We start from the raw sequence: 16,649 nt of genomic DNA, 5'->3' as shown, positions 1-16,649 counted from the left end.
CGTTCGATTATTGCTTGCTCATTTAGACCAGTGATTCAAATGAGGATTTGGGAATGACTCACACCAATTCTCTGTTGGCCATTCTCTGCGGTCAACATGCTAGAATTTTCCATTTTATTACATGTATCGGCTGTTTTCTATGCAAAGCGAAGACACTTCTCAAAGTTTCCTTAAGAACCAGCAGGAATGCCATGCCAGGTGAGTCAAGGTTGACGGGGTCCATTGTCTACACTGAAGAAGCAACCACGTCTGGTCTTGGTCCCATGGTGTAATGGCCAGCACTCTGGGCTTTGAATCCAGTGATCCGAGTTCAAGTCTCGGTGGGGCCTTTGTCTTAAGACGTGCTACTTTCTTGTATGATTCTGTGTGAAGGGACCAGCCATTGTTCCCCTGTGAGCCAAGGGAGGTGTGTCTTTGCCCGTTTGGTTCAATTATGCTGCTACTTCTTGCTCCGATCCCCTCAAGCTACCATTTACTTCCGTGTGTCAGCTGTATCACACACATACTGCAGATATATCTGAAAGGTTCACTAATGTCCAACAGGAAAGTTGTGCCGTTTTGGTCAAGGTTTGCCATGTCCATAGGCTACGGTGAAGCAGCAGCAAGACGGGAAGGGAATCCAAGGTCCCATGGTGTAATGGTCAGCACTCTGGACTCTGAATCCAGTAATCCGAGTTCAAGTCTCGGTGGGACCTTCTGCCTGGATGATCGCTTACTGCGTTCCGCACGTAAGGAGCACCGGTGTTTGCTTTAACAGCATAGGCGAATTGGTTTTTTGCCGATTACTTTTTTTCGATTGTCCTGCATCATCTGACTCCATTCATCTAAACCTAGCCAACGTCAACATTCCTGCAACTTGAGTTTGGCGGCTAAAAGGAGCAGCACACTCCCCATCGGGGAATCGAACCCCGGTCTCCCGCGTGACAGGCGGGGATACTCACCACTATACTAACGAGGAGACAGGGAAAGAACATGCCTGCCCAAACGCCTCCCGTGGCTGTGGTATACTTATGTGTTCTTCAAATTACATTGTGTTTGATGCTGTGATACCTGCATGACAGCAAACAAAATGTATTAAACTTTACTCAGTGGAAGCGTCTCTATTAAGACAAGATGAACCTATTAAATTAATGGTGAGATCTTGCCTTTTGGTTTCACAGTTCCATTCGATTATTGCTTGCTCATTTAGACCAGTGATTCAAATGAGGATTTGGGAATGACTCACACCAATTCTCTGTTGGCCATTCTCTGCGGTCAACATGCTAGAATTTTCCATTTTATTACATGTATCGGCTGTTTTCTATGCAAAGCGAAGACACTTCTCAAAGTTTCCTTAAGAACCAGCAGGAATGCCATGCCAGGTGAGTCAAGGTTGACGGGGTCCATTGTCTACACTGAAGAAGCAACCACGTCTGGTCTTGGTCCCATGGTGTAATGGCCAGCACTCTGGGCTTTGAATCCAGTGATCCGAGTTCAAGTCTCGGTGGGGCCTTTGTCTTAAGACGTGCTACTTTCTTGTATGATTCTGTGTGAAGGGACCAGCCATTGTTCCCCTGTGAGCCAAGGGAGGTGTGTCTTTGCCCGTTTGGTTCAATTATGCTGCTACTTCTTGCTCCGATCCCCTCAAGCTACCATTTACTTCCGTGTGTCAGCTGTATCACACACATACTGCAGATATATCTGAAAGGTTCACTAATGTCCAACAGGAAAGTTGTGCCGTTTTGGTCAAGGTTTGCCATGTCCATAGGCTACGGTGAAGCAGCAGCAAGACGGGAAGGGAATCCAAGGTCCCATGGTGTACTGGTCAGCACTCTGGACTCTGAATCCAGTAATCCGAGTTCAAGTCTCGGTGGGGCCTTTGTCTTAAGACGTGCTACTTTCTTGTATGATTCTGTGTGAAGGGACCAGCCATTGTTCCCCTGTGAGCCAAGGGAGGTGTGTCTTTGCCCGTTTGGTTCAATTATGCTGCTACTTCTTGCTCCGATCCCCTCAAGTTACCATTTACTTCCGTGTGTCAGCTGTATCACACACATACTGCAGATATATCTGAAAGGTTCACTAATGTCCAACAGGAAAGTTGTGCCGTTTTGGTCAAGGTTTGCCATGTCCATAGGCTACGGTGAAGCAGCAGCAAGACGGGAAGGGAATCCAAGGTCCCATGGTGTAATGGTCAGCACTCTGGACTCTGAATCCAGTAATCCGAGTTCAAGTCTCGGTGGGACCTCCTGCCTGGATGATCGCTTACTGCGTTCCGCACGTAAGGAGCACCGGTGTTTGCTTTAACAGCATAGGCGAATTGGTTTTTTGCAGATTACTTTTTTCCGATTGTCCTGCATCATCTGACTCCATTCATCTCAACCTAGCCAACGTCAACATTCCTGCAACTTGAGTTTGGCGGCTAAAAGGAGCAGCACACTCCCCGTCGGGGAATCGAACCCCGGTCTCCCGCGTGACAGGCGGGGATACTCACCACTATACTAATGAGGAGACAGGCAAAGACCACGCCTGCCCAAACGCCTCCCGTGGCTGTGGTATACTTATGTGTTCTTCAAATTACATTGTGTTTGATGCTGTGATACCTGCATGACAGCAAACAAAATGTATTAAACTTTACTCAGTGGAAGCGTCTCTATTAAGACAAGATGAACCTATTAAATTAATGGTGAGATCTTGCCTTTTGGTTTCACAGTTCCATTCGATTATTGCTTGCTCATTTAGACCAGTGATTCAAATGAGGATTTGGGAATGACTCACACCAATTCTCTGTTGGCCATTCTCTGCGGTCAACATGCTAGAATTTTCCATTTTATTACATGTATCGGCTGTTTTCTATGCAAAGCGAAGACACTTCTCAAAGTTTCCTTAAGAACCAGCAGGAATGCCATGCCAGGTGAGTCAAGGTTGACGGGGTCCATTGTCTACACTGAAGAAGCAACCACGTCTGGTCTTGGTCCCATGGTGTAATGGCCAGCACTCTGGGCTTTGAATCCAGTGATCCGAGTTCAAGTCTCGGTGGGGCCTTTGTCTTAAGACGTGCTACTTTCTTGTATGATTCTGTGTGAAGGGACCAGCCATTGTTCCCCTGTGAGCCAAGGGAGGTGTGTCTTTGCCCGTTTGGTTCAATTATGCTGCTACTTCTTGCTCCGATCCCCTCAAGCTACCATTTACTTCCGTGTGTCAGCTGTATCACACACATACTGCAGATATATCTGAAAGGTTCACTAATGTCCAACAGGAAAGTTGTGCCGTTTTGGTCAAGGTTTGCCATGTCCATAGGCTACGGTGAAGCAGCAGCAAGACGGGAAGGGAATACAAGGTCCCATGGTGTAATGGTCAGCACTCAGGACTCTGAATCCAGTAATACGAGTTCAAGTCTCGGTGGGACCTCCTGCCTGGATGATCGCTTACTGCGTTCCGCACGTAAGGAGCACCGGTGTTTGCTTTAACAGCATAGGCGAATTGGTTTTTTGCAGATTACTTTTTTTTCGATTGTCCTGCATCATCTGACTCCATTCATCTCAACCTAGCCAACGTCAACATTCCTGCAACTTGAGTTTGGCGGCTAAAAGGAGCAGCACACTCCCCGTCGGGGAATCGAACCCCGGTCTCCCGCGTGACAGGCGGGGATACTCACCACTATACTAACGAGGAGACAGGCAAAGAACACGCCTGCCCAAACGCCTCCCGTGGCTGTGGTATCCTTATGTGTTCTTCAAATTACATTGTGTTTGATGCTGTGATACCTGCATGACAGCAAACAAAATGTATTAAACTTTACTCAGTGGAAGCGTCTCTATTAAGACAAGATGAACCTATTAAATTAATGGTGAGATCTTGCCTTTTGGTTTCACAGTTCCATTCGATTATTGCTTGCTCATTTAGACCAGTGATTCAAATGAGGATTTGGGAATGACTCACACCAATTCTCTGTTGGCCATTCTCTGCGGTCAACATGCTAGAATTTTCCATTTTATTACATGTATCGGCTGTTTTCTATGCAAAGCGAAGACACTTCTCAAAGTTTCCTTAAGAACCAGCAGGAATGCCATGCCAGGTGAGTCAAGGTTGACGGGGTCCATTGTCTACACTGAAGAAGCAACCACGTCTGGTCTTGGTCCCATGGTGTAATGGCCAGCACTCTGGGCTTTGAATCCAGTGATCCGAGTTCAAGTCTCGGTGGGGCCTTTGTCTTAAGACGTGCTACTTTCTTGTATGATTCTGTGTGAAGGGACCATCCATTGTTCCCCTGTGAGCCAAGGGAGGTGTGTCTTTGCCCGTTTGGTTCAATTGTGCTGCTACTTCTTGCTCCGATCCCCTCAAGCTACCATTTACTTCCGTGTGTCAGCTGTATCACACACATACTGCAGATATATCTGAAAGGTTCACTAATGTCCAACAGGAAAGTTGTGCCGTTTTGGTCAAGGTTTGCCATGTCCATAGGCTACGGTGAAGCAGCAGCAAGACGGGAAGGGAATCCAAGGTCCCATGGTGTAATGGTCAGCACTCTGGACTCTGAATCCAGTAATCCGAGTTCAAGTCTCGGTGGGACCTCCTGCCTGGATGATCGCTTACTGCGTTCCGCACGTAAGGAGCACCGGTGTTTGCTTTAACAGCATAGGCGAATTGGTTTTTTGCAGATTACTTTTTTTCGATTGTCCTGCATCATCTGACTCCATTCATCTCAACCTAGCCAACGTCAACATTCCTGCAACTTGAGTTTGGCGGCTAAAAGGAGCAGCACACTCCCCGTCGGGGAATCGAACCCCGGTCTCCCGCGTGACAGGCGGGGATACTCACCACTATACTAACGAGGAGACAGGCAAAGAACACGCCTGCCCAAACGCCTCCCGTGGCTGTGGTATACTTATGTGTTCTTCAAATTACATTGTGTTTGATGCTGTGATACCTGCATGACAGCAAACAAAATGTATTAAACTTTACTCAGTGGAAGCGTCTCTATTAAGACAAGATGAACCTATTAAATTAATGGTGAGATCTTGCCTTTTGGTTTCACAGTTCCATTCGATTATTGCTTGCTCATTTAGACCAGTGATTCAAATGAGGATTTGGGAATGACTCACACCAATTCTCTGTTGGCCATTCTCTGCGGTCAACATGCTAGAATTTTCCATTTTATTACATGTATCGGCTGTTTTCTATGCAAAGCGAAGACACTTCTCAAAGTTTCCTTAAGAACCAGCAGGAATGCCATGCCAGGTGAGTCAAGGTTGACGGGGTCCATTGTCTACACTGAAGAAGCAACCACGTCTGGTCTTGGTCCCATGGTGTAATGGCCAGCACTCTGGGCTTTGTATCCAGTGATCCGAGTTCAAGTCTCGGTGGGGCCTTTGTCTTAAGACGTGCTACTTTCTTGTATGATTCTGTGTGAAGGGACCAGCCATTGTTCCCCTGTGAGCCAAGGGAGGTGTGTCTTTGCCCGTTTGGTTCAATTATGCTGCTACTTCTTGCTCCGATCCCCTCAAGCTACCATTTACTTCCGTGTGTCAGCTGTATCACACACATACTGCAGATATATCTGAAAGGTTCACTAATGTCCAACAGGAAAGTTGTGCCGTTTTGGTCAAGGTTTGCCATGTCCATAGGCTACGGTGAAGCAGCAGCAAGACGGGAAGGGAATCCAAGGTCCCATGGTGTAATGGTCAGCACTCTGGACTCTGAATCCAGTAATCCGAGTTCAAGTCTCGGTGGGACCTCCTGCCTGGATGATCGCTTACTGCGTTCCGCACGTAAGGAGCACCGGTGTTTGCCTTAACAGCATAGGCGAATTGGTTTTTTGCCGATTACTTTTTTTCGATTGTCCTGCATCATCTGACTCCATTCATCTCAACCTACCCAACGTCAACATTCCTGCAACTTGAGTTTGGCGGCTAAAAGGAGCAGCACACTCCCCGTCGGGGAATCGAACCCCGGTCTCCCACGTGACAGGCAGGGATACTCACCACTATACTAACGAGGAGACAGGCAAAGAACACGCCTGCCCAAACGCCTCCCGTGGCTGTGGTATACTTATGTGTTCTTCAAATTACATTGTGTTTGATGCTGTGATACCTGCATGACAGCAAACAAAATGTATTAAACTTTACTCAGTGGAAGCGTCTCTATTAAGACAAGATGAACCTATTAAATTAATGGTGAGATCTTGCCTTTTGGTTTCACAGTTCCATTCGATTATTGCTTGCTCATTTAGACCAGTGATTCAAATGAGGATTTGGGAATGACTCACACCAATTCTCTGTTGGCCATTCTCTGCGGTCAACATGCTAGAATTTTCCATTTTATTACATGTATCGGCTGTTTTCTATGCAAAGCGAAGACACTTCTCAAAGTTTCCTTAAGAACCAGCAGGAATGCCATGCCAGGTGAGTCAAGGTTGACGGGGTCCATTGTCTACACTGAAGAAGCAACCACGTCTGGTCTTGGTCCCATGGTGTAATGGCCAGCACTCTGGGCTTTGAATCCAGTGATCCGAGTTCAAGTCTCGGTGGGGCCTTTGTCTTAAGACGTGCTACTTTCTTGTATGATTCTGTGTGAAGGGACCAGCCATTGTTCCCCTGTGAGCCAAGGGAGGTGTGTCTTTGCCCGTTTGGTTCAATTATGCTGCTACTTCTTGCTCCGATCCCCTCAAGCTACCATTTACTTCCGTGTGTCAGCTGTATCACACACATACTGCAGATATATCTGAAAGGTTCACTAATGTCCAACAGGAAAGTTGTGCCGTTTTGGTCAAGGTTTGCCATGTCCATAGGCTACGGTGAAGCAGCAGCAAGACGGGAAGGGAATCCAAGGTCCCATGGTGTAATGGTCAGCACTCTGGACTCTGAATCCAGTAATCCGAGTTCAAGTCTCGGTGGGACCTCCTGCCTGGATGATCGCTTACTGCGTTCCGCACGTAAGGAGCACCGGTGTTTGCCTTAACAGCATAGGCGAATTGGTTTTTTGCCGATTACTTTTTTTCGATTGTCCTGCATCATCTGACTCCATTCATCTCAACTTAGCCAACGTCAACATTCCTGCAACTTGAGTTTGGCGGCTAAAAGGAGCAGCACACTCCCCGTCGGGGAATCGAACCCCGGTCTCCCACGTGACAGGCAGGGATACTCACCACTATACTAACGAGGAGACAGGCAAAGAACACGCCTGCCCAAACGCCTCCCGTGGCTGTGGTATACTTATGTGTTCTTCAAATTACATTGTGTTTGATGCTGTGATACCTGCATGACAGCAAACAAAATGTATTAAACTTTACTCAGTGGAAGCGTCTCTATTAAGACAAGATGAACCTATTAAATTAATGGTGAGATCTTGCCTTTTGGTTTCACAGTTCCATTCGATTATTGCTTGCTCATTTAGACCAGTGATTCAAATGAGGATTTGGGAATGACTCACACCAATTCTCTGTTGGCCATTCTCTGCGGTCAACATGCTAGAATTTTCCATTTTATTACATGTATCGGCTGTTTTCTATGCAGGCGGGGATACTCACCACTATACTAACGAGGAGACAGGCAAAGAACACGCCTGCCCAAACGCCTCCCGTGGCTGTGGTATACTTATGTGTTCTTCAAATTACATTGTGTTTGATGCTGTGATACCTGCATGACAGCAAACAAAATGTATTAAACTTTACTCAGTGGAAGCGTCTCTATTAAGACAAGATGAACCTATTAAATTAATGGTGAGATCTTGCCTTTTGGTTTCACAGTTCCATTCGATTATTGCTTGCTCATTTAGACCAGTGATTCAAATGAGGATTTGGGAATGACTCACACCAATTCTCTGTTGGCCATTCTCTGCGGTCAACATGCTAGAATTTTCCATTTTATTACATGTATCGGCTGTTTTCTATGCAGGCGGGGATACTCACCACTATACTAACGAGGAGACAGGCAAAGAACACGCCTGCCCAAACGCCTCCCGTGGCTGTGGTATACTTATGTGTTCTTCAAATTACATTGTGTTTGATGCTGTGATACCTGCATGACAGCAAACAAAATGTATTAAACTTTACTCAGTGGAAGCGTCTCTATTAAGACAAGATGAACCTATTAAATTAATGGTGAGATCTTGCCTTTTGGTTTCACAGTTCCATTCGATTATTGCTTGCTCATTTAGACCAGTGATTCAAATGAGGATTTGGGAATGACTCACACCAATTCTCTGTTGGCCATTCTCTGCGGTCAACATGCTAGAATTTTCCATTTTATTACATGTATCGGCTGTTTTCTATGCAAAGCGAAGACACTTCTCAAAGTTTCCTTAAGAACCAGCAGGAATGCCATGCCAGGTGAGTCAAGGTTGACGGGGTCCATTGTCTACACTGAAGAAGCAACCACGTCTGGTCTTGGTCCCATGGTGTAATGGCCAGCACTCTGGGCTTTGAATCCAGTGATCCGAGTTCAAGTCTCGGTGGGGCCTTTGTCTTAAGACGTGCTACTTTCTTGTATGATTCTGTGTGAAGGGACCATCCATTGTTCCCCTGTGAGCCAAGGGAGGTGTGTCTTTGCCCGTTTGGTTCAATTGTGCTGCTACTTCTTGCTCCGATCCCCTCAAGCTACCATTTACTTCCGTGTGTCAGCTGTATCACACACATACTGCAGATATATCTGAAAGGTTCACTAATGTCCAACAGGAAAGTTGTGCCGTTTTGGTCAAGGTTTGCCATGTCCATAGGCTACGGTGAAGCAGCAGCAAGACGGGAAGGGAATCCAAGGTCCCATGGTGTAATGGTCAGCACTCTGGACTCTGAATCCAGTAATCCGAGTTCAAGTCTCGGTGGGACCTCCTGCCTGGATGATCGCTTACTGCGTTCCGCACGTAAGGAGCACCGGTGTTTGCTTTAACAGCATAGGCGAATTGGTTTTTTGCAGATTACTTTTTTTCGATTGTCCTGCATCATCTGACTCCATTCATCTCAACCTAGCCAACGTCAACATTCCTGCAACTTGAGTTTGGCGGCTAAAAGGAGCAGCACACTCCCCGTCGGGGAATCGAACCCCGGTCTCCCGCGTGACAGGCGGGGATACTCACCACTATACTAACGAGGAGACAGGCAAAGAACACGCCTGCCCAAACGCCTCCCGTGGCTGTGGTATACTTATGTGTTCTTCAAATTACATTGTGTTTGATGCTGTGATACCTGCATGACAGCAAACAAAATGTATTAAACTTTACTCAGTGGAAGCGTCTCTATTAAGACAAGATGAACCTATTAAATTAATGGTGAGATCTTGCCTTTTGGTTTCACAGTTCCATTCGATTATTGCTTGCTCATTTAGACCAGTGATTCAAATGAGGATTTGGGAATGACTCACACCAATTCTCTGTTGGCCATTCTCTGCGGTCAACATGCTAGAATTTTCCATTTTATTACATGTATCGGCTGTTTTCTATGCAAAGCGAAGACACTTCTCAAAGTTTCCTTAAGAACCAGCAGGAATGCCATGCCAGGTGAGTCAAGGTTGACGGGGTCCATTGTCTACACTGAAGAAGCAACCACGTCTGGTCTTGGTCCCATGGTGTAATGGCCAGCACTCTGGGCTTTGAATCCAGTGATCCGAGTTCAAGTCTCGGTGGGGCCTTTGTCTTAAGACGTGCTACTTTCTTGTATGATTCTGTGTGAAGGGACCAGCCATTGTTCCCCTGTGAGCCAAGGGAGGTGTGTCTTTGCCCGTTTGGTTCAATTATGCTGCTACTTCTTGCTCCGATCCCCTCAAGCTACCATTTACTTCCGTGTGTCAGCTGTATCACACACATACTGCAGATATATCTGAAAGGTTCACTAATGTCCAACAGGAAAGTTGTGCCGTTTTGGTCAAGGTTTGCCATGTCCATAGGCTACGGTGAAGCAGCAGCAAGACGGGAAGGGAATCCAAGGTCCCATGGTGTACTGGTCAGCACTCTGGACTCTGAATCCAGTAATCCGAGTTCAAGTCTCGGTGGGGCCTTTGTCTTAAGACGTGCTACTTTCTTGTATGATTCTGTGTGAAGGGACCAGCCATTGTTCCCCTGTGAGCCAAGGGAGGTGTGTCTTTGCCCGTTTGGTTCAATTATGCTGCTACTTCTTGCTCCGATCCCCTCAAGTTACCATTTACTTCCGTGTGTCAGCTGTATCACACACATACTGCAGATATATCTGAAAGGTTCACTAATGTCCAACAGGAAAGTTGTGCCGTTTTGGTCAAGGTTTGCCATGTCCATAGGCTACGGTGAAGCAGCAGCAAGACGGGAAGGGAATCCAAGGTCCCATGGTGTAATGGTCAGCACTCTGGACTCTGAATCCAGTAATCCGAGTTCAAGTCTCGGTGGGACCTCCTGCCTGGATGATCGCTTACTGCGTTCCGCACGTAAGGAGCACCGGTGTTTGCTTTAACAGCATAGGCGAATTGGTTTTTTGCAGATTACTTTTTTCCGATTGTCCTGCATCATCTGACTCCATTCATCTCAACCTAGCCAACGTCAACATTCCTGCAACTTGAGTTTGGCGGCTAAAAGGAGCAGCACACTCCCCGTCGGGGAATCGAACCCCGGTCTCCCGCGTGACAGGCGGGGATACTCACCACTATACTAATGAGGAGACAGGCAAAGACCACGCCTGCCCAAACGCCTCCCGTGGCTGTGGTATACTTATGTGTTCTTCAAATTACATTGTGTTTGATGCTGTGATACCTGCATGACAGCAAACAAAATGTATTAAACTTTACTCAGTGGAAGCGTCTCTATTAAGACAAGATGAACCTATTAAATTAATGGTGAGATCTTGCCTTTTGGTTTCACAGTTCCATTCGATTATTGCTTGCTCATTTAGACCAGTGATTCAAATGAGGATTTGGGAATGACTCACACCAATTCTCTGTTGGCCATTCTCTGCGGTCAACATGCTAGAATTTTCCATTTTATTACATGTATCGGCTGTTTTCTATGCAAAGCGAAGACACTTCTCAAAGTTTCCTTAAGAACCAGCAGGAATGCCATGCCAGGTGAGTCAAGGTTGACGGGGTCCATTGTCTACACTGAAGAAGCAACCACGTCTGGTCTTGGTCCCATGGTGTAATGGCCAGCACTCTGGGCTTTGAATCCAGTGATCCGAGTTCAAGTCTCGGTGGGGCCTTTGTCTTAAGACGTGCTACTTTCTTGTATGATTCTGTGTGAAGGGACCAGCCATTGTTCCCCTGTGAGCCAAGGGAGGTGTGTCTTTGCCCGTTTGGTTCAATTATGCTGCTACTTCTTGCTCCGATCCCCTCAAGCTACCATTTACTTCCGTGTGTCAGCTGTATCACACACATACTGCAGATATATCTGAAAGGTTCACTAATGTCCAACAGGAAAGTTGTGCCGTTTTGGTCAAGGTTTGCCATGTCCATAGGCTACGGTGAAGCAGCAGCAAGACGGGAAGGGAATACAAGGTCCCATGGTGTAATGGTCAGCACTCAGGACTCTGAATCCAGTAATACGAGTTCAAGTCTCGGTGGGACCTCCTGCCTGGATGATCGCTTACTGCGTTCCGCACGTAAGGAGCACCGGTGTTTGCTTTAACAGCATAGGCGAATTGGTTTTTTGCAGATTACTTTTTTTTCGATTGTCCTGCATCATCTGACTCCATTCATCTCAACCTAGCCAACGTCAACATTCCTGCAACTTGAGTTTGGCGGCTAAAAGGAGCAGCACACTCCCCGTCGGGGAATCGAACCCCGGTCTCCCGCGTGACAGGCGGGGATACTCACCACTATACTAACGAGGAGACAGGCAAAGAACACGCCTGCCCAAACGCCTCCCGTGGCTGTGGTATCCTTATGTGTTCTTCAAATTACATTGTGTTTGATGCTGTGATACCTGCATGACAGCAAACAAAATGTATTAAACTTTACTCAGTGGAAGCGTCTCTATTAAGACAAGATGAACCTATTAAATTAATGGTGAGATCTTGCCTTTTGGTTTCACAGTTCCATTCGATTATTGCTTGCTCATTTAGACCAGTGATTCAAATGAGGATTTGGGAATGACTCACACCAATTCTCTGTTGGCCATTCTCTGCGGTCAACATGCTAGAATTTTCCATTTTATTACATGTATCGGCTGTTTTCTATGCAAAGCGAAGACACTTCTCAAAGTTTCCTTAAGAACCAGCAGGAATGCCATGCCAGGTGAGTCAAGGTTGACGGGGTCCATTGTCTACACTGAAGAAGCAACCACGTCTGGTCTTGGTCCCATGGTGTAATGGCCAGCACTCTGGGCTTTGAATCCAGTGATCCGAGTTCAAGTCTCGGTGGGGCCTTTGTCTTAAGACGTGCTACTTTCTTGTATGATTCTGTGTGAAGGGACCATCCATTGTTCCCCTGTGAGCCAAGGGAGGTGTGTCTTTGCCCGTTTGGTTCAATTGTGCTGCTACTTCTTGCTCCGATCCCCTCAAGCTACCATTTACTTCCGTGTGTCAGCTGTATCACACACATACTGCAGATATATCTGAAAGGTTCACTAATGTCCAACAGGAAAGTTGTGCCGTTTTGGTCAAGGTTTGCCATGTCCATAGGCTACGGTGAAGCAGCAGCAAGACGGGAAGGGAATCCAAGGTCCCATGGTGTAATGGTCAGCACTCTGGACTCTGAATCCAGTAATCCGAGTTCAAGTCTCGGTGGGACCTCCTGCCTGGATGATCGCTTACTGCGTTCCGCACGTAAGGAGCACCGGTGTTTGCTTTAACAGCATAGGCGAATTGGTTTTTTGCAGATTACTTTTTTTCGATTGTCCTGCATCATCTGACTCCATTCATCTCAACCTAGCCAACGTCAACATTCCTGCAACTTGAGTTTGGCGGCTAAAAGGAGCAGCACACTCCCCGTCGGGGAATCGAACCCCGGTCTCCCGCGTGACAGGCGGGGATACTCACCACTATACTAACGAGGAGACAGGCAAAGAACACGCCTGCCCAAACGCCTCCCGTGGCTGTGGTATACTTATGTGTTCTTCAAATTACATTGTGTTTGATGCTGTGATACCTGCATGACAGCAAACAAAATGTATTAAACTTTACTCAGTGGAAGCGTCTCTATTAAGACAAGATGAACCTATTAAATTAATGGTGAGATCTTGCCTTTTGGTTTCACAGTTCCATTCGATTATTGCTTGCTCATTTAGACCAGTGATTCAAATGAGGATTTGGGAATGACTCACACCAATTCTCTGTTGGCCATTCTCTGCGGTCAACATGCTAGAATTTTCCATTTTATTACATGTATCGGCTGTTTTCTATGCAAAGCGAAGACACTTCTCAAAGTTTCCTTAAGAACCAGCAGGAATGCCATGCCAGGTGAGTCAAGGTTGACGGGGTCCATTGTCTACACTGAAGAAGCAACCACGTCTGGTCTTGGTCCCATGGTGTAATGGCCAGCACTCTGGGCTTTGTATCCAGTGATCCGAGTTCAAGTCTCGGTGGGGCCTTTGTCTTAAGACGTGCTACTTTCTTGTATGATTCTGTGTGAAGGGACCAGCCATTGTTCCCCTGTGAGCCAAGGGAGGTGTGTCTTTGCCCGTTTGGTTCAATTATGCTGCTACTTCTTGCTCCGATCCCCTCAAGCTACCATTTACTTCCGTGTGTCAGCTGTATCACACACATACTGCAGATATATCTGAAAGGTTCACTAATGTCCAACAGGAAAGTTGTGCCGTTTTGGTCAAGGTTTGCCATGTCCATAGGCTACGGTGAAGCAGCAGCAAGACGGGAAGGGAATCCAAGGTCCCATGGTGTAATGGTCAGCACTCTGGACTCTGAATCCAGTAATCCGAGTTCAAGTCTCGGTGGGACCTCCTGCCTGGATGATCGCTTACTGCGTTCCGCACGTAAGGAGCACCGGTGTTTGCCTTAACAGCATAGGCGAATTGGTTTTTTGCCGATTACTTTTTTTCGATTGTCCTGCATCATCTGACTCCATTCATCTCAACCTACCCAACGTCAACATTCCTGCAACTTGAGTTTGGCGGCTAAAAGGAGCAGCACACTCCCCGTCGGGGAATCGAACCCCGGTCTCCCACGTGACAGGCAGGGATACTCACCACTATACTAACGAGGAGACAGGCAAAGAACACGCCTGCCCAAACGCCTCCCGTGGCTGTGGTATACTTATGTGTTCTTCAAATTACATTGTGTTTGATGCTGTGATACCTGCATGACAGCAAACAAAATGTATTAAACTTTACTCAGTGGAAGCGTCTCTATTAAGACAAGATGAACCTATTAAATTAATGGTGAGATCTTGCCTTTTGGTTTCACAGTTCCATTCGATTATTGCTTGCTCATTTAGACCAGTGATTCAAATGAGGATTTGGGAATGACTCACACCAATTCTCTGTTGGCCATTCTCTGCGGTCAACATGCTAGAATTTTCCATTTTATTACATGTATCGGCTGTTTTCTATGCAAAGCGAAGACACTTCTCAAAGTTTCCTTAAGAACCAGCAGGAATGCCATGCCAGGTGAGTCAAGGTTGACGGGGTCCATTGTCTACACTGAAGAAGCAACCACGTCTGGTCTTGGTCCCATGGTGTAATGGCCAGCACTCTGGGCTTTGAATCCAGTGATCCGAGTTCAAGTCTCGGTGGGGCCTTTGTCTTAAGACGTGCTACTTTCTTGTATGATTCTGTGTGAAGGGACCAGCCATTGTTCCCCTGTGAGCCAAGGGAGGTGTGTCTTTGCCCGTTTGGTTCAATTATGCTGCTACTTCTTGCTCCGATCCCCTCAAGCTACCATTTACTTCCGTGTGTCAGCTGTATCACACACATACTGCAGATATATCTGAAAGGTTCACTAATGTCCAACAGGAAAGTTGTGCCGTTTTGGTCAAGGTTTGCCATGTCCATAGGCTACGGTGAAGCAGCAGCAAGACGGGAAGGGAATCCAAGGTCCCATGGTGTAATGGTCAGCACTCTGGACTCTGAATCCAGTAATCCGAGTTCAAGTCTCGGTGGGACCTCCTGCCTGGATGATCGCTTACTGCGTTCCGCACGTAAGGAGCACCGGTGTTTGCCTTAACAGCATAGGCGAATTGGTTTTTTGCCGATTACTTTTTTTCGATTGTCCTGCATCATCTGACTCCATTCATCTCAACTTAGCCAACGTCAACATTCCTGCAACTTGAGTTTGGCGGCTAAAAGGAGCAGCACACTCCCCGTCGGGGAATCGAACCCCGGTCTCCCACGTGACAGGCAGGGATACTCACCACTATACTAACGAGGAGACAGGCAAAGAACACGCCTGCCCAAACGCCTCCCGTGGCTGTGGTATACTTATGTGTTCTTCAAATTACATTGTGTTTGATGCTGTGATACCTGCATGACAGCAAACAAAATGTATTAAACTTTACTCAGTGGAAGCGTCTCTATTAAGACAAGATGAACCTATTAAATTAATGGTGAGATCTTGCCTTTTGGTTTCACAGTTCCATTCGATTATTGCTTGCTCATTTAGACCAGTGATTCAAATGAGGATTTGGGAATGACTCACACCAATTCTCTGTTGGCCATTCTCTGCGGTCAACATGCTAGAATTTTCCATTTTATTACATGTATCGGCTGTTTTCTATGCAGGCGGGGATACTCACCACTATACTAACGAGGAGACAGGCAAAGAACACGCCTGCCCAAACGCCTCCCGTGGCTGTGGTATACTTATGTGTTCTTCAAATTACATTGTGTTTGATGCTGTGATACCTGCATGACAGCAAACAAAATGTATTAAACTTTACTCAGTGGAAGCGTCTCTATTAAGACAAGATGAACCTATTAAATTAATGGTGAGATCTTGCCTTTTGGTTTCACAGTTCCATTCGATTATTGCTTGCTCATTTAGACCAGTGATTCAAATGAGGATTTGGGAATGACTCACACCAATTCTCTGTTGGCCATTCTCTGCGGTCAACATGCTAGAATTTTCCATTTTATTACATGTATCGGCTGTTTTCTATGCAAAGCGAAGACACTTCTCAAAGTTTCCTTAAGAACCAGCAGGAATGCCATGCCAGGTGAGTCAAGGTTGACGGGGTCCATTGTCTACACTGAAGAAGCAACCACGTCTGGTCTTGGTCCCATGGTGTAATGGCCAGCACTCTGGGCTTTGAATCCAGTGATCCGAGTTCAAGTCTCGGTGGGGCCTTTGTCTTAAGACGTGCTACTTTCTTGTATGATTCTGTGTGAAGGGACCAGCCATTGTTCCCCTGTGAGCCAAGGGAGGTGTGTCTTTGCCCGTTTGGTTCAATTATGCTGCTACTTCTTGCTCCGATCCCCTCAAGCTACCATTTACTTCCGTGTGTCAGCTGTATCACACACATACTGCAGATATATCTGAAAGGTTCACTAATGTCCAACAGGAAAGTTGTGCCGTTTTGGTCAAGGTTTGCCATGTCCATAGGCTACGGTGAAGCAGCAGCAAGACGGGAAGGGAATCCATGGTGTAATGGTCAGCACTCTGGACTCTGAATCCAGTAATCCGAGTTCAAGTCTCGGTGGGACCTCCTGCCTGGATGATCGCTTACTGCGTTCCGCACGTAAGGAGCACCGGTGTTTGCCTTAACAGCATAGGCGAATTGGTTTTTTGCCGATTACTTTTTTTCGATTGTCCTGCATCATCTGACTCCATTCAT

The 16,649-nt window shown here is 46.7% G+C and overlaps 33 non-coding genes across 33 annotated transcripts; 21 read left to right on the top strand and 12 right to left on the bottom strand.

Annotated features, from left to right (window-relative positions):
- The first annotated feature begins 257 nt into the window (after positions 1-257).
- Positions 258-329, top strand: trnaq-uug (transfer RNA glutamine (anticodon UUG)). Its single transcript has one exon. It is a non-coding gene; the product is annotated as a tRNA-Gln (tRNA).
- A 294-nt stretch (positions 330-623) lies between these two features.
- Positions 624-695, top strand: trnaq-cug (transfer RNA glutamine (anticodon CUG)). Its single transcript has one exon. It is a non-coding gene; the product is annotated as a tRNA-Gln (tRNA).
- Positions 696-886: 191 nt separating this feature from the next.
- On the bottom strand, positions 887-958 carry trnad-guc (transfer RNA aspartic acid (anticodon GUC)). Its single transcript has one exon. It is a non-coding gene; the product is annotated as a tRNA-Asp (tRNA).
- Positions 959-1,420: 462 nt separating this feature from the next.
- On the top strand, positions 1,421-1,492 carry trnaq-uug (transfer RNA glutamine (anticodon UUG)). Its single transcript has one exon. It is a non-coding gene; the product is annotated as a tRNA-Gln (tRNA).
- A 660-nt stretch (positions 1,493-2,152) lies between these two features.
- Positions 2,153-2,224, top strand: trnaq-cug (transfer RNA glutamine (anticodon CUG)). Its single transcript has one exon. It is a non-coding gene; the product is annotated as a tRNA-Gln (tRNA).
- A 191-nt stretch (positions 2,225-2,415) lies between these two features.
- Positions 2,416-2,487, bottom strand: trnad-guc (transfer RNA aspartic acid (anticodon GUC)). The gene has a single exon. It is a non-coding gene; the product is annotated as a tRNA-Asp (tRNA).
- Positions 2,488-2,949: 462 nt separating this feature from the next.
- On the top strand, positions 2,950-3,021 carry trnaq-uug (transfer RNA glutamine (anticodon UUG)). The gene has a single exon. It is a non-coding gene; the product is annotated as a tRNA-Gln (tRNA).
- Positions 3,022-3,579: 558 nt separating this feature from the next.
- On the bottom strand, positions 3,580-3,651 carry trnad-guc (transfer RNA aspartic acid (anticodon GUC)). The gene has a single exon. It is a non-coding gene; the product is annotated as a tRNA-Asp (tRNA).
- Positions 3,652-4,113: 462 nt separating this feature from the next.
- On the top strand, positions 4,114-4,185 carry trnaq-uug (transfer RNA glutamine (anticodon UUG)). Its single transcript has one exon. It is a non-coding gene; the product is annotated as a tRNA-Gln (tRNA).
- Positions 4,186-4,479: 294 nt separating this feature from the next.
- trnaq-cug (transfer RNA glutamine (anticodon CUG)) lies at positions 4,480-4,551 on the top strand. The gene has a single exon. It is a non-coding gene; the product is annotated as a tRNA-Gln (tRNA).
- A 191-nt stretch (positions 4,552-4,742) lies between these two features.
- trnad-guc (transfer RNA aspartic acid (anticodon GUC)) lies at positions 4,743-4,814 on the bottom strand. Its single transcript has one exon. It is a non-coding gene; the product is annotated as a tRNA-Asp (tRNA).
- An 828-nt stretch (positions 4,815-5,642) lies between these two features.
- On the top strand, positions 5,643-5,714 carry trnaq-cug (transfer RNA glutamine (anticodon CUG)). Its single transcript has one exon. It is a non-coding gene; the product is annotated as a tRNA-Gln (tRNA).
- A 191-nt stretch (positions 5,715-5,905) lies between these two features.
- On the bottom strand, positions 5,906-5,977 carry trnad-guc (transfer RNA aspartic acid (anticodon GUC)). The gene has a single exon. It is a non-coding gene; the product is annotated as a tRNA-Asp (tRNA).
- Positions 5,978-6,439: 462 nt separating this feature from the next.
- Positions 6,440-6,511, top strand: trnaq-uug (transfer RNA glutamine (anticodon UUG)). Its single transcript has one exon. It is a non-coding gene; the product is annotated as a tRNA-Gln (tRNA).
- A 294-nt stretch (positions 6,512-6,805) lies between these two features.
- trnaq-cug (transfer RNA glutamine (anticodon CUG)) lies at positions 6,806-6,877 on the top strand. Its single transcript has one exon. It is a non-coding gene; the product is annotated as a tRNA-Gln (tRNA).
- Positions 6,878-7,068: 191 nt separating this feature from the next.
- trnad-guc (transfer RNA aspartic acid (anticodon GUC)) lies at positions 7,069-7,140 on the bottom strand. Its single transcript has one exon. It is a non-coding gene; the product is annotated as a tRNA-Asp (tRNA).
- Positions 7,141-8,364: 1,224 nt separating this feature from the next.
- Positions 8,365-8,436, top strand: trnaq-uug (transfer RNA glutamine (anticodon UUG)). Its single transcript has one exon. It is a non-coding gene; the product is annotated as a tRNA-Gln (tRNA).
- A 294-nt stretch (positions 8,437-8,730) lies between these two features.
- Positions 8,731-8,802, top strand: trnaq-cug (transfer RNA glutamine (anticodon CUG)). The gene has a single exon. It is a non-coding gene; the product is annotated as a tRNA-Gln (tRNA).
- Positions 8,803-8,993: 191 nt separating this feature from the next.
- On the bottom strand, positions 8,994-9,065 carry trnad-guc (transfer RNA aspartic acid (anticodon GUC)). Its single transcript has one exon. It is a non-coding gene; the product is annotated as a tRNA-Asp (tRNA).
- Positions 9,066-9,527: 462 nt separating this feature from the next.
- On the top strand, positions 9,528-9,599 carry trnaq-uug (transfer RNA glutamine (anticodon UUG)). Its single transcript has one exon. It is a non-coding gene; the product is annotated as a tRNA-Gln (tRNA).
- Positions 9,600-10,259: 660 nt separating this feature from the next.
- trnaq-cug (transfer RNA glutamine (anticodon CUG)) lies at positions 10,260-10,331 on the top strand. The gene has a single exon. It is a non-coding gene; the product is annotated as a tRNA-Gln (tRNA).
- Positions 10,332-10,522: 191 nt separating this feature from the next.
- On the bottom strand, positions 10,523-10,594 carry trnad-guc (transfer RNA aspartic acid (anticodon GUC)). Its single transcript has one exon. It is a non-coding gene; the product is annotated as a tRNA-Asp (tRNA).
- Positions 10,595-11,056: 462 nt separating this feature from the next.
- trnaq-uug (transfer RNA glutamine (anticodon UUG)) lies at positions 11,057-11,128 on the top strand. The gene has a single exon. It is a non-coding gene; the product is annotated as a tRNA-Gln (tRNA).
- Positions 11,129-11,686: 558 nt separating this feature from the next.
- On the bottom strand, positions 11,687-11,758 carry trnad-guc (transfer RNA aspartic acid (anticodon GUC)). The gene has a single exon. It is a non-coding gene; the product is annotated as a tRNA-Asp (tRNA).
- Positions 11,759-12,220: 462 nt separating this feature from the next.
- On the top strand, positions 12,221-12,292 carry trnaq-uug (transfer RNA glutamine (anticodon UUG)). The gene has a single exon. It is a non-coding gene; the product is annotated as a tRNA-Gln (tRNA).
- A 294-nt stretch (positions 12,293-12,586) lies between these two features.
- Positions 12,587-12,658, top strand: trnaq-cug (transfer RNA glutamine (anticodon CUG)). The gene has a single exon. It is a non-coding gene; the product is annotated as a tRNA-Gln (tRNA).
- Positions 12,659-12,849: 191 nt separating this feature from the next.
- trnad-guc (transfer RNA aspartic acid (anticodon GUC)) lies at positions 12,850-12,921 on the bottom strand. The gene has a single exon. It is a non-coding gene; the product is annotated as a tRNA-Asp (tRNA).
- Positions 12,922-13,749: 828 nt separating this feature from the next.
- trnaq-cug (transfer RNA glutamine (anticodon CUG)) lies at positions 13,750-13,821 on the top strand. The gene has a single exon. It is a non-coding gene; the product is annotated as a tRNA-Gln (tRNA).
- A 191-nt stretch (positions 13,822-14,012) lies between these two features.
- On the bottom strand, positions 14,013-14,084 carry trnad-guc (transfer RNA aspartic acid (anticodon GUC)). Its single transcript has one exon. It is a non-coding gene; the product is annotated as a tRNA-Asp (tRNA).
- A 462-nt stretch (positions 14,085-14,546) lies between these two features.
- Positions 14,547-14,618, top strand: trnaq-uug (transfer RNA glutamine (anticodon UUG)). The gene has a single exon. It is a non-coding gene; the product is annotated as a tRNA-Gln (tRNA).
- A 294-nt stretch (positions 14,619-14,912) lies between these two features.
- trnaq-cug (transfer RNA glutamine (anticodon CUG)) lies at positions 14,913-14,984 on the top strand. The gene has a single exon. It is a non-coding gene; the product is annotated as a tRNA-Gln (tRNA).
- A 191-nt stretch (positions 14,985-15,175) lies between these two features.
- On the bottom strand, positions 15,176-15,247 carry trnad-guc (transfer RNA aspartic acid (anticodon GUC)). The gene has a single exon. It is a non-coding gene; the product is annotated as a tRNA-Asp (tRNA).
- An 843-nt stretch (positions 15,248-16,090) lies between these two features.
- trnaq-uug (transfer RNA glutamine (anticodon UUG)) lies at positions 16,091-16,162 on the top strand. The gene has a single exon. It is a non-coding gene; the product is annotated as a tRNA-Gln (tRNA).
- Positions 16,163-16,649: the final 487 nt, after the last annotated feature.

This window comes from Paramormyrops kingsleyae, chromosome 1, assembly GCF_048594095.1.
Source record: "Paramormyrops kingsleyae isolate MSU_618 chromosome 1, PKINGS_0.4, whole genome shotgun sequence".
In the NCBI taxonomy this organism is placed as follows: Eukaryota; Metazoa; Chordata; class Actinopteri; order Osteoglossiformes; family Mormyridae; genus Paramormyrops; species Paramormyrops kingsleyae.
The sequence above is the reverse complement of the archived record's forward strand: the minus strand, read 5'-3'. Positions and strand labels throughout refer to the sequence as shown.